This window comes from Onychostruthus taczanowskii, unplaced genomic scaffold (genome assembly GCF_017590055.1).
Source record: "Onychostruthus taczanowskii isolate IOZ18803 unplaced genomic scaffold, ASM1759005v1 scaffold37, whole genome shotgun sequence".
NCBI lineage: Eukaryota > Metazoa > Chordata > Aves > Passeriformes > Passeridae > Onychostruthus > Onychostruthus taczanowskii.
In genome coordinates, this window is record NW_024501126.1 from 9,345,155 (window position 1) to 9,358,263 (window position 13,109).

At 49.3% G+C, this 13,109-nt stretch overlaps 1 protein-coding gene across 1 annotated transcript in view; it reads left to right on the forward strand.

Annotated features, from left to right (window-relative positions):
* Positions 1-4,783: 4,783 nt before the first annotated feature.
* BASP1 (brain abundant membrane attached signal protein 1) overlaps positions 4,784-13,109 on the forward strand; it is a 51,157-nt gene continuing 42,831 nt past the window's right edge. The window contains exon 1 of the mRNA XM_041411698.1: positions 4,784-4,977. The gene's annotated coding sequence lies outside the window, so the exon portion shown is untranslated. The remainder of the gene's footprint in view (positions 4,978-13,109) is intronic.

Sequence of the window (13,109 nt, forward strand, 5' to 3'; positions counted from 1 at the left end):
TTGTATTGTCAGAACAGCAAATATATCCATCTTTGGCAAAACTCGCACGCAGACTTCAGTGGAGCAGAGAAGCCTTTTAAAATCGATGGCTAGTGCAGGACCTCCTGGGAGGCACATATGCTTTGTGTTACAGATTGAGCTGAAGCCAGAAACGTTGGGGTAAAGCAGGGTTCACAACCCACATATCCCTACCTGGCTATAGGCAAAAAGTGCCACTTATGGCATAAACAGAACCAGTCTTGTAAAACTAGACTCAGATACACCTACTACCATATGATTTTGGATTGTCCAGATTAAAATTGTTATCAGAAGCTTGCAGCTGTCTCTATGTCAGGACTTAAATTTGGATTGAGGTGTTCCAGTAGTGATTTATCAAAGTTGTTATTTTGGGATTTGATCAAAGCTCTTTATTTTATGTGCTTTGCCTGCAAATTTCGGAAATAATACCTTGTGTCTGCCTATGCCATTGTGGTTAATTTTTGAAATTCATGTAGCTCATAGTTATATAGGAGAGGAGATGATATCCACTGCAGATATAGAAAATTTTAGATATGTCTTACACCAGCATCTTGCATTTGCCCCAGAAGAAATGACTATAACCAAGAGAAGAACAGGAAATTTAACTGTAATTACAGTTCAGATATTAATGATAAAATTTACTTTACATTAATAATAATCTTAAGAAACACTTAAAATTTGCATAGCATGGTGAAAGAAAAAAACCCATTATTGCGAAAATGCTTATGGGGTAAACGCGGCTTGGGAAAATCACTACATACGGGAAACTGCGGCTGTTCTCTTCGCCTGGATACCGGGAACACCAGGATCTGCCAAAAAACTGAACAAAATGCTCCCTCTCGTGGCGTAAACTCGGGAATAGGAGAGCCCAGGGCAGCAGCTGGAGACCGGGGGGGCCGGCTGCTCCTGCAGCTGCAGCCGGATCTGGCACGTTTGGGAAGCCCTCTGAGCTGCGAGAAGCCTGGATTTGCTTCTGTTTTGTTGTGATTGTAAGTGCGAGGAAGGCAGTGTTTCATTTGCAAGGCTGAAAGAGGGGCACAGGTGAGGGTTTTTACTTGTTTTTGGTTTGTTTTTCCCTTGTTTGCTGGTCATCTCTCTCTTCCTATGGAATAAAATGGAAAGCTCCCCTGCTACCCCAGCATAGGTACTCCTTATTGATCCTAGCTTCTTCTGAGGAAAAAGTCCAGAGTGATCAGACACAAAAATGGAATTGTGGATGACAGGGATACAGGCAGAGAGGTGGAAGGAGATGGAAGGTGGGCTTGTGAGTATTTTGGACTTGTGTTGTGGACATGCTGGGCTAGGAGACATGGCTTGTGACTCTTGTCAGACCTAATATAATCACAGAACAAAGACTTGATTTATTAATCAGAGGAACAAACAATAAAAATTAAATATGAGGAAAGAGTACTTAGGATTGAATTTATTTCCTTCTGGAAAAGATGGAAATATGACAGCAAGTGACACCCATAAGAGGGACAGGGCTGAACAAGGCTGGGCCTGAAACGTTGAAGCTGGAGGGAAGAACACTGCGGTACAGTAAGTGGCAAGAGGTGACAGGAAGAGCTGGCTAAGAAAACGCAGGTAGCTTGGGTATTTGTCAAAGCAGAGTGTCAGTGTAGATTTCAGAAAAGCAGCTGTTGATTACACAAAAGGGCCTAGACTTGCCTTTCCACAACAGACCTGGTTATTCATCTTTTTGCAGGTGTCTCTGTTCTGCACTTTTTCTTCCTCCAGATACCTTTTTTCATTTCAGAAGAAAAAGGAGAGGATATCTTACACACCCTTAATTAAGACAAAGGCTGTTTAGAATACCCATTTGCCTAAAAGTATCACTTTTATTAAACAAGACATTCAGATATGTATCTTACCTTGATGCAGCTGAGTAACTGAAATGAGCATTCGACAAATTTTGAATTTGGCTGTCCTGAGATATATAATTTAGCATGTAGGTGTATTTACAAGAATACGAGCTGGCAAACTATGGTTACTATCTCAGCCCTCTAGTTACTGAAAAGAACAAAATTATAAAAACCCCTCACAAACTGATAGTAGCAATGACTATTTCTGTGCTGTTTTTAGTTGCACACGCTTTTCCAAGCAAATGACACAGAACACACTTTTATTTCTGAGATATATTGTGAACCCTGTGTAAGTTGTAATTCAGTTACAAAGTCTGATAGTGCTCGATTTCATGTAGGTGAGCATTCATTGCCTAAGCCCATGTTTAAACACAAGCTTAAATAACAGCCGCTTTCTTCCCCTCTAATATTGCTTCACACTGTGTGGTGGTTGGGCAATTTTACAAGACAATCTCGACAGTCATGGCCTCATAAGCAGTTCGTCCCGACTCAGCATAACCTGGGGCTCCTTCTGAGCCCTGCCCACGGTCCAGGACTGATTTCAGCCCAGCCCAGGCCCTCAGCCCCTCACGGAGCCGTTCTACGGTCATGCTGCTGTGTTCTGCACTCCTCTGCTTTACCCCATGGCTAGATTTTGGACCCATCTTGCCTCTCACTTCTCGCCAACCCTGCCTCACAAATACTCCTGGCTCAGAAATAAAACTGAGGAGAGGGATTTTCTCCCTTGACCTTGCAGCACGCCACCGCCGGGCTCTACAGGGATGCTCCCGGGAAAGCGGGCGGGCGGACCCCGCTCCCGCGGGCTGCGCAGAGGCAGCGCGGGGGCGAGACGCGCCTCGCCTCCGTGGGGAGCAGCTACCTCCTCCTCCGACGTGTCAGGGCGTGTCCTCCTCCCTTTCTTCTCTTTCCTCGATTACCCAATTTAACGCTGACTGCCGCATGCCTCACCCGTGCCGTGCAGCCGCCCCCCCGAGCCCGTTATCGTGAGCGCACAGATATCGGGGCCGGGGCCGCGGGGGGAAGGGTCCTGCCTGCCCTCCCTCTCTCCCTCCCTCCCTCCCCCAGCTGCGGCAGGGCGCAGCCAGTCCGCACCGCGCCTCGGGAAGGTGGGATGCTGCATTTGGGCAGGTGTGGCATGGAGAGCTGTGCGCCCCGGCGGCTGCAGAGCGAGGGTTAAACCGCCAGGAAAACGTGGAGACACGAAGCAGAACTAGGAAAATAAAACCCCATAAAATAAAAACATGAGGAAAAGACTGGCTTGCGAACGCTTTCACGAAAATATAAGAAATTGTCCCTGCCCGGTGAACCCGCCGTGTCCATGCTTCTCCTTTCCTCCCTTCACGCCCAGGGCTTTTGTGTGACCGCGGTGGGACAGCGGGGGCTCCCGCAGCGCTGCCAGGTCGTCCCTGAGCCTCTCCTCTGGCGTTTCGGACCAGCTCCCCGCCCCGGCAGCGGCTGGGTGGATGGATGCTCGGCACAGCTACAGGTTGCAGGGTGCGGTGTGTGAAACACAAACTCAAATGCATTTTATTGCCCGATAGTTTTTCTTCGTGGGAATGTCCGGGAAGCGTGACACCGCACACCACACCGCACACCACGGCCATCAGAAAAACACCCTGGCGGCCACGCCCTCCCTCTCCACATGCCCTGCTCCCCTTTCGATCCGTATCCATCGAAAATGCAAACCGGACTTAACCTTATCACGAGCGTACTACGCATCTCTCACTCGGTCCTTGTGCCCAGATAAATGGGAAACAGCTTCCATTGTTCTTGCTGAAAGATGGTGCTGCTGGCTTTGAAGCTCCGGCGCAGCCGGACCGCGCCCCTTGAGCCAGAGTTTCCCCAAGACGTGCCGCCACCGCGGTCTGTTCCCAGCAGCTCCGTCCTTCCCGGGCTGCGGGTCCCGGGGCCGGTCACCCTGCGGAGGCAGCGCCCGGCCCGGCCCAGCCCAGCCCAGCCCAGCCCAGCCCAGCCCAGCCCGGCCCGGCCGCCGCTCGGGGAGCAGAGGGCGCCCCAGCCCCGCGCATCGCCCGCCGCCGCCGGGCTCCCGCAGCGTGCAGCGGGCGCGGAGCAACGAGCAGGGCGCACCCGGCCCCCGCCACAGCCAGGCTGTAAAACGAGGGCGGTGGGAAAGTGCGGGCAGCACCCTCCGTGGGGCTGTGGCGGCCTCAGGGATGCTTTGGAACAAGGGGAGATCTGGAGCGATACCAGTCCTGAAGCCCCAGCGACGTTCAGGCCAGCTCTTCAGCTGCAGGAGCGCCCGGGAGAGATCCATTCTCCTGAGAAATGTGTTGCTTTCCTCTATTTTGCTGCCTTTTGTGTTTAACCGGCAGACCCTCTCCTTAAGCGTACCAAGAGCATCCAGGACCGGGGATTTTTAGTCTCCTCCGCCCGTGCCGCCCCTCTCCGCCGTGCAAGCGGCTTTCCCTCTCCCCGAGCGGGCTGCAGGTGTAGGCAGGCGGCCCGGCGTGCCCGCTCGCTCCGCCGCGCAGCATCCCAGCTCCGCCGGGGTCGGACGGTCCGCCCCATGGTGCACAGTCGCCCCCGCTGCGGTTCGGGTGCGGAGGGCCGCGGAGCGCCCCGCACCTCGCCGCGCCGCGCCCGCTCTCCTCGGGGCAGGGAGGTTGGCCGCTCCCTTCCCTTTTTTTTTTTTTTTTTGAGGGGTGTGGGGGTGTAATGCTGCAAGGTGCGTTCGCGGAGCCGCGGTCCAGCCCCCCCCCCGCAGCCTGCACGGCTGATATTTAAACCTGGGGTCCGTGCGCCCCCTAAGCGCGAGCGCCGCGCAGCGCATCCCCCGCCCGCCAGCCTGGAAAATAAATAAATAAAGCGTGTGGCTTTTGAACTGCCCACAGACTGTCACAGGGAAGGGGGGAGGGAGGGAAAGAGGGAGGGGGAGAGAGTGAGAAATGCAGAGGCAGCAGCCGCGGTAGCGGCGGCAGTGCTCCAGCAGGCACTAGGCACTCCAGTCCCAGCGAGCGAGCGGGCGAGAGCCACAGCGCTCCGAGCGAGGCGAGGGGGCTCTGGGCTACCTGGGACTCTCGTTGTGACACTCCAGCACACAAACACACCGACAGGGACAGAGGAAAGACACATAAAGGTAAGACGCGGTGTGTCTCACTTATGCCATTCACACAGCAGCCCGCGAAAGCCTTGCCATTTTTATCATTTTCCCCCTTCCGTTGTGTCTCGATTGTGGGGAGAGGAGACGAGCGTGTGAATTGGTAAGAGCAGAAAGAGCGGAGCAGCCCGGGAGGCGCCTGCTCGGGCACATTTCAGGAATATCGCTGCGAGGAGCTCGATTCCTCGAGAGGGGACCAACTGGGAGCGGGATCGAGGCAGACAACGGACCAAAGGCGATTCCGTGAGATTTAAATGCCCGGGAAGGCTCTCATGGGGAAGGGTGGGGGTAGCGGTGGGTGTGGTGGGAATAATACTGGTTTATGCCCAATTTATTTTCGGTGCTTTTAGCCTGTTTCCAAAGGGAGTCTGCTTAATTAACAATAATTTAAAAAAAAAAGAAAAAAAAAAGAAAAAAAAAAGAAAAAGGAAAAAAAGGAAGATGCCCCCAAGCTCTCCATGAAAGGAAGCGCTGGGAGAAGAGCACGCACGGCGCCAGGAAGATGGCAGGGCGGCTGGGCGGGGGGCGGCGGTGCTGCAGGGGGACCGCGGGGTCCGGGCGGCTGGTGGGGGGGATCCGCGGGGTGCAGGGGGCGTCGGGGCGGGCGAGGAGCGGGAAGCGGCGCTTGCCCATTGTGGCCGGCGACAACGCGATTGTCCCCGGCGAGGCGGCGCGGGAGCGGCGCTGTCTCCGCGGTCACGCGTGCGCGTGGACGCGCCGGCGGGTTTGGAGCGCTGCTCCCGGCGGGGCAGCACACGCCGGGCTCGGGGGCTCGGCTGCCCGAGCAGGGGCTGCGGACCCGCCGTCAAACACGACAGGGACCGCCGCTGCCGCCCCGGTGCGCCTGTTCTATGAATATTCACCGACTGCCGCCCCCGCTCCCCACAGGTCCCCATCAACCCTCTGGCTTTCCGTTTTCCCTCCACCGCAGAAAGCTACAGCTCCCCTCGACCTCTTTTTTTTTATTATTCCTTCCCCTCCCGACCCGCCGTGTCTCCCCTTCCCCACGCACACGCGTGTCTTTCAAACGCGGCTCCCGCAGGGCGCTTTCCCCGCGCCTCAGCTGGGCGTGGCAGCTCGGGCGGGGAAGAGGGAGGCGGCCCCACGCACACCCCCGGGACACCCCCACCCTCCTGCCACGCCGGTGGGCGCCCCGCGGGGGGATGCGGGGCGGGGGGGGATGCGGGGTGACGGGAAGGTGCGGAGTGGAGGGGGGATGCGGGGCGGAGGGCGATGAGGAGTGGAGGAGGGATGCGGAGTGGAGGAGGGATGCGGGAAGCCCCCGCCGCCCTGCCCGCGCCTTTGTCTGCGCCCGACGCATGCGCGGAGGCGGCGGCGCGGATGGGGCCGGCGGCGGAACAAAGGCTCCGCGCTGCGCCGCGACCCCGGGCGCTGCCCCCGCCCGCCCTCCGCCAGCCCCGGCCTGGTTCCTCGGGGTGACCCCCGGTATCCCGGCACCCTTCTTTCCTCTCGCTGCGCCAGGCTTAGCTTTGGCGTCTGTTACTGTGCGCGATGGCGGAGCGGACCCCTGCCCCCCCTCACCTCACCCACACAAAATTTGGCATTTAGGAAGGGGAAAAGGCCGCCGTGCTGCCCGCACCCTCCCCGCCCGCAGCGGGATTCGGTGGGCGGCAGGCGAGCGCCTGCGGGTGCCCCCAGAGCTCCCCGCTCCGGGCTCCAGCACCCGCCCCCGCTCCTCTCAGCGGCCTTGGGGGGCAGGAGACGGGGGCAGGGGGTCTCTGTGCAGCAGCCCGGGGTCGTCCGTGGGTCGCTTTGAGGGAAAGGCGAGGCGGGTGGCGCGGACGTGCCGCAGTAGGAAGCGCAGCGGAGCAGGCACGGCGCAGGGACGCGCTCCCTGCCGTGTCCGTCTGGCAGACACACGCGTGCTCTGCGTGCCCGGGCGGGCGCTCTCCTGGAGCATCTCCCTCTGCCGAGGGGAAGCAATCTATCAGGAGGAAGATTGTGTGCGTGCGTGTTAGTGCGACATCTTGAGATCTCTTTTGTTCGAATTGTTGCGTCTCGATGCTGGCGTTGGTGCCTGTTCCTTCTTCGCCGCTCTTCTTTCCCAACTCTTGTCCAAAATTGGGGTATATATCTCTCTTTAGAGGGAGCATGCTTAAGCCTGTTTGAAATATATGATTTTTTAAGCTAATGACAGTTTCTGAACAGAAGACAACTGGTGTGTCAGTCAGGCTGGAGTTAAAGCTGACAAAAGAATATTGCCAGTGGGCTGCTAAACAGGCAATGGCACTGGATTTTATTGCTTCCCCTCGAGGGTGATGAACATTCACTAGAAAACATATACCCCAAGGCTCCTTGCATAGCAATTACTTGATATTTCCAGTGTTTCCAATTAAGATCTCTTCTGAAGAAGCCATCAGAGCCCTAAAATATGTCTAAATGTCCCCTTTCTGCTTGCCAGATGCTTGCCAGGCACCACCTAAACTGGTGGCCAAGCTTCAAACACTGAGGGCTTTTTTCCTGTGTAGATGTTCCCCATTAAGCCAGGGAGAGTCTGGAGTGGGAGTGCCATGCTGAAGGACGATGCAGCATCTGCTGCTATTGCTCTCTCCAGGGGAGATACCTTGTCCCACACAATCCTTTTGTATTCAGGATGTTCCTGAGAATTCTAGGCAACATTTAGGGGTGAGGGAGTAAAAAGAATCAAGGACATGGCCGAAGGTTTTCACACTTGCTGTCGACTCATTGTCTCACAGAACTTCATTTGAGGGAGAAGCTTTGTTTTGTGATCTCCCTTGCTAGTGGATTGTATGCAGTGGATATTTTTTTTTGTCCGGCTGTTTCAGTTTAGCCAGGGAGCACCAACTCTGATCTGTGGTCAGAATAAACACAAAATGTTGGGAAATTCATGGTGGCTCTGTCTATTCTTGTATATACTTCATGTATGAAATAGCTGATTGTGTAATACAGGGAAGTTGTACGTAGCTGCCAAAATGCAATCATGCAGCAGTTTTTTTCTGTTCATTTGGACCTCTGAGGGCATCATATCCAGTTAAAATCAACATGAAAATGGTAAAAATGGTAAAATCACTGTTCAAGTTATTGCCTGAAGCAATGATCCAGTGAAATTTTTTTCTCTCCCCACCCCCCCCCCCCTTCCATACATCCTTGCATTTGAGATGTAACACCCTCTGAAGCAACACTGTGATACAAGGTTGATTTATTTCAGAATGGAATGTCTTTGGTGCATACCTTACCCTATGACTACAGAGTATGAAACCTCCACAGTTTCTGAGCCATGTCTAGAGCTGTCTCCAGTCCTCAAGTATTTGTGTTTCAAAATCAGGTCTGTGGAATAAATTGTATTTTCCAAGTGAAGCTGCTTCTGTTTGTGCTGTGTTCCACTGGTAGCTTTGGACCATGCAGTGAACCATAAAGTCCTTCAGCAGAACACAACGGCTTCCATCTGAACAATGGTAAATTCTTCCCTTGTGCCGGCACCCACCCATGACCCAATGGCACGCACCGAGCAGGGCAGGAACAAAAAGCTGGTTGCAGGGTAGAAACAGGCCTTCCCATGAAATCTTGGGTGAATTCTGTGTGGTTACATTTTTAGACACTCAGCTACCATTGAGTTAGCAATTATTTGGAAATCTGCCATGAAAGCTGATCTTGCACTAATTTACTGGTTTTGAAAACAAGAATTTTGGAGGGCTTTTGTTTGGGTATTTTTTTTTTTTTTTGGTCCTATCCCTATGAAGAGTATTCTGCAGTTTTTTGTACACGTTTGTGCACAAATCCCAGGTCTTGAATTAGGTGCACAGGTTTAAGTGTAGTGTCCATGGCTGCAATGTAAATTTAATGGGTAAAATCTAGTTCTTCAAATAAGAACACTGGATGATCTTCATATACATAATGAAGAGTATAATAACCAATATTCAAGGCCTTTCCTTTATTCATACAAGGGTAGTAAAGGCAAGCCATTTTGAGGTACACCAGAGAAGTATGGAGACTGATTTCTAACTAAAGAAAGATACACAGGAATGACTTGGGTTGCTGCTTCTGTGTCAATCAGGAATGAAAAGAATGAGGTAAAAACCAGAGAAATCAAAGAAATTCCTGAAAGCATTATAGACTTGATAATAGAAACCATATGCAGCGTAATGGGGGTTTCATGCATTAGTAGGAAATACTTTCGAGATTAAAAAAATATGCAGGGGGAAGAAGGGGGGAAACCTCATGCAGAATGGAAAGGACTTTAAAGTCTTCCTTACAGTATCTTGTATCTCACAGTTCTCTTCCCTAAACATGATGCCACCTAAACTTCTTACTTCAAGATGGAGAAATGTGATTAATATAAAAATGTATCTATTGGTTATTTGGTATGACAATTCATAAGTTTAAGATAGAAATAGATTGATAGCAATGTGATTTCTCAAACATGAAAGATTCCTGACTTGCCAGAATCTGAAAAGAAATCCTTTGACTTTCGTCTGCACACCAATAAATGTAAAGAGATACTGATTTGTAACACATGTGGAATGGTCAGGTTTTGCCTGGGAGCAAGATGTGTAGTAATTCTCTCTTAAGTACAGTTAATGGAACTTAACTCTGAGGAAACAGTTTTATTAATAAAAACCTTGTGTCTTAGGATATAAATCATAATCTGATCTCTTTTGATGTGTTTGGTATTGTCTTCTGCAGAATAGGAATGAAGTAATCTGTGTGGTTGCCTGACTTGTTGGGTATATACTGCCAAGTACCCCACCAGTGTGATAGCGCTGGGAAAGCCACATGCTTTTTAGTCACATGTTGCATAGTTTAGATTTTAGCCTGGTAAGTGGTGCCACAGATGATTATGATCTGCTGATCCAAGGATTTTTTCTTTTTAACATTTACGAATTTGAACGTCTTTTCAAAAGATTTGATTTTGTGTACATGCCTTAGCAGTTGTTCAGAGCAGCATGACCTGGTACTTCATGTAAACTATAGGACTGATGGCAGGATCTTCTTCATTTTGATTAGGGACTTACTGTCCTTACAAAGGATACAACACTGAATGTATAATGAGACTGGGCCTTAGTTACCAACCTTGCTGGATGATGTCATGATGGTGATTGTAATACTACTGATGCCTTGGCATGAAGAGTATATGAATGCACTCTTGAAGCATAATCTTTTCCTTCAGGCAAAATCCTAGTAGCTATAATGACAGTTTCACAAGAATTAATTTTAATGACAGAAATCTATGCCATCATGACGTTCTGTGACAAATGGAAGCTAGTTCTGTACAAGTAGTGAATTCAGGGGGCTGCTGGCTATCTCCTGTTTCAATAGTCTTTAAATACTCAGTGGGTTGCAAAACATAACCCCTGCAGAAGGACAGAATCTGGTTATAGTTTTTGAACTTATTTTCTGCTATTACTGTTTTCCTTCTGTGATTGGATGGTGATGGAGGGGCTCATATTCAAAATTACGTCTTGATGTGATGAACTATTTTAGGATGAAGTAGATGGTCACATAGTGGGATCCTGTAGATCTGCATCTGCTAGACAAATTTAAGATGATTGCTGAACTATGGAGAAGAATTGAGGCAAATTTAGACAAAACAAAGCATGGATCAACAATGGTAGAATTGATGCAAGTTTCTCTCATCTTCCTACCCTAGAAAAACACATGCCAAACATGCACAAATCAAGATGTATAAAACAGTGAAAACCCAATTACAAACATAGTCAACATGGAAGAGTTACACCATGAGAAATGCTTTGGTATGTGCTTGTCTGAGATAGACTGGAGCCAGAGAATTGCTACATCAGCTTCCTGTAATCATCCTTCCTCAAGGCAGTGAAGCGCGTCATTAGCAGAGAATGAAAACAAAAACAAAAACAGGGTAGAGGTGGTATAAAATTAAGAGTCTGGAAAAGGACAGGGTGAAACCTGTCACCACTGGATGAGGTGTTCAGATTATTTCTACGTTTTCCTTTCATATACGAAGTTTCCAGTAACGCAAAGTTGCTGTATTTTGGCCAGTGCTGGTAAGTTCATGATTGACTTTTGCAGCTAACTGCAGATCTGGTGGGAGAAGGCAAATTCAGTGAGATCTGAGGTGGTGAAGACCATCCTTATGGGTTTCTTGCTGTCACCAGAAAAACTTCAGCAAATGGGGAAGATGTGCTAGCTGCTCTAAACAACGTTTCCTAAGTAGATGTGCTGAGAGAGTGGGGCTCATTTTCCTCCAGCAGCATCATCAGCCCTGCATGTAAACCCTGCACCAGTGAAAGTATATTTTGCACTGAGAATAGCTGGTGTCACTGAAGAGAGGGTGAAAGATGCGTGTTGCCCCTTGCTTTTCTTTTCAGATCTACAGTCCTTGCAAAGCAAGGGAGACAGAAGTTCTCCAGAGGATAAAATTCAAAAGCAGGACAGATTTTCCAGGCTCTTCCATTACACACTTTGCTTGAGATGTAGGAGAGTACTGCTGGTTTGCAACTTTATTTCGCTTGGAGCTTTCACTAGAGCTTGTGAGGATTCTGTAGGGTACCTGAGTGCTCAGGATAGCCCCTGAGCCTGTAATTCAAATGCTTAAATTAGCAGAACAAAGCAAATGTGGAAATGTTGAAACCCTTTCGTTGTTTGCAGTCCACACATGCTCTATGTAACTCCAGCAATCATAGCTAAGAGCTTTTTGATAGCCCTAGAATGCTGCATGTCGGATGTGAGAGTTCAAGGAGAGTGACAAGCTGTCCTTGAAGATATCATTTTTCTGAAGGATCTGGTATAACTCACGGGCGAGAATTTTAGTAAGAGGAATTTATACATTCTCTGCTTCTGTATGCTGTTCCCTTTTCTCATTTCCTACCCTCGGAGATCTTCATCTGGAAAAAAACCATCCTCCAGTGAAGAGGTACCAGCAGAAACCTTTTTAGCTGCTTGTAGCTCTCTGATGTTCCACCAGTATTGTGCATTTTTATGATTTATTCAGTGCTAGTTTCCCTAGTGATATCTAGAGGAACATTCAACTTTCTGCATAGTGGCCCATCCTTTCCATCCAGTTGCCTTGAATGGATGATATTACCTTAATGAATAATACTTTTAGAGCCAAGCTAAATAAGGGCACCATGTGCACTGAAATATGATAGTTCACTGGAGTGCACTCTTTTCCTGTTTGTGTAATAGTGAGTAGAAGCCTCAAAAGAGCACAAGAAAACTAATATTACAGTATATTTTTATAAGCACTAGAATGATTATTAGGTCACTGAAAGTTCAGCTGTCATCCTGTTCTGTGGATGAGTCAGTGACTGACAGATTCATGAAGAAATTATTGGTGCTGCTAGCAATAGGAATGTGGCACTCCTTATGGTGTCTCATTCCCGACTGAACAGCACACTGTGCTGACAGTCCACTGGGCCACAGTGTATTGAAAGTGGCCTTCAGTGCTGAGGCACCTTCTGTTGCCAAGGGTTCAAACTGGACTGCAAATCACCTACCGGTGTCTTTGCAAACACCTCTTGGAGTGTCACTGTTACCAAGACATTATGAGAAGAGCAAACATATCAGCCAACAGATGACAAATGCTTCAAGCAGGATAAATATTGTGTCTTTAAATACTTGCCATGTGTATTCTGAGTCGGAGTTGATATATGGAGTATGGTGTTGAGGGAAATGTGCTGGCATTGCATGCTCTCCCACAGCCATTGACCCTGTGAGGAACATCCGAGTGCCTCACCATCTGAAACACAGAGGTGATAGAGAATGAAGGAAATTCTGCACTGACAGATTTGTGGTTCAGAAAAAAAATGTCTGTCCAGGAGTTTCTATGGAACAATGACAGTAAATTTACAGACTGAAGATAGAAATATTTATCTCAGCAGCTTTTATTTCCTTTCTACTTAAAAATCAAGTTCTTTTGCACATTTTCTCCTGACTGAAGAAGCTCTTTTAAATGCTCTTACTAGAAACTGCATTCTAACCTGTTGGGATATACCATATTTTCTCTGTCCATATTTGTAAATGTATCCCATTAAAAAAGTTTTGTTGTCTTGTAACTAATTTTTAATCTAGCTTTGGCTCTGTGCCCTTCCTTGCCATGTTACCATAGCTCACTTATCTATATTTAAATTAAATTAGCATGGTGGCTATGTAGCCAT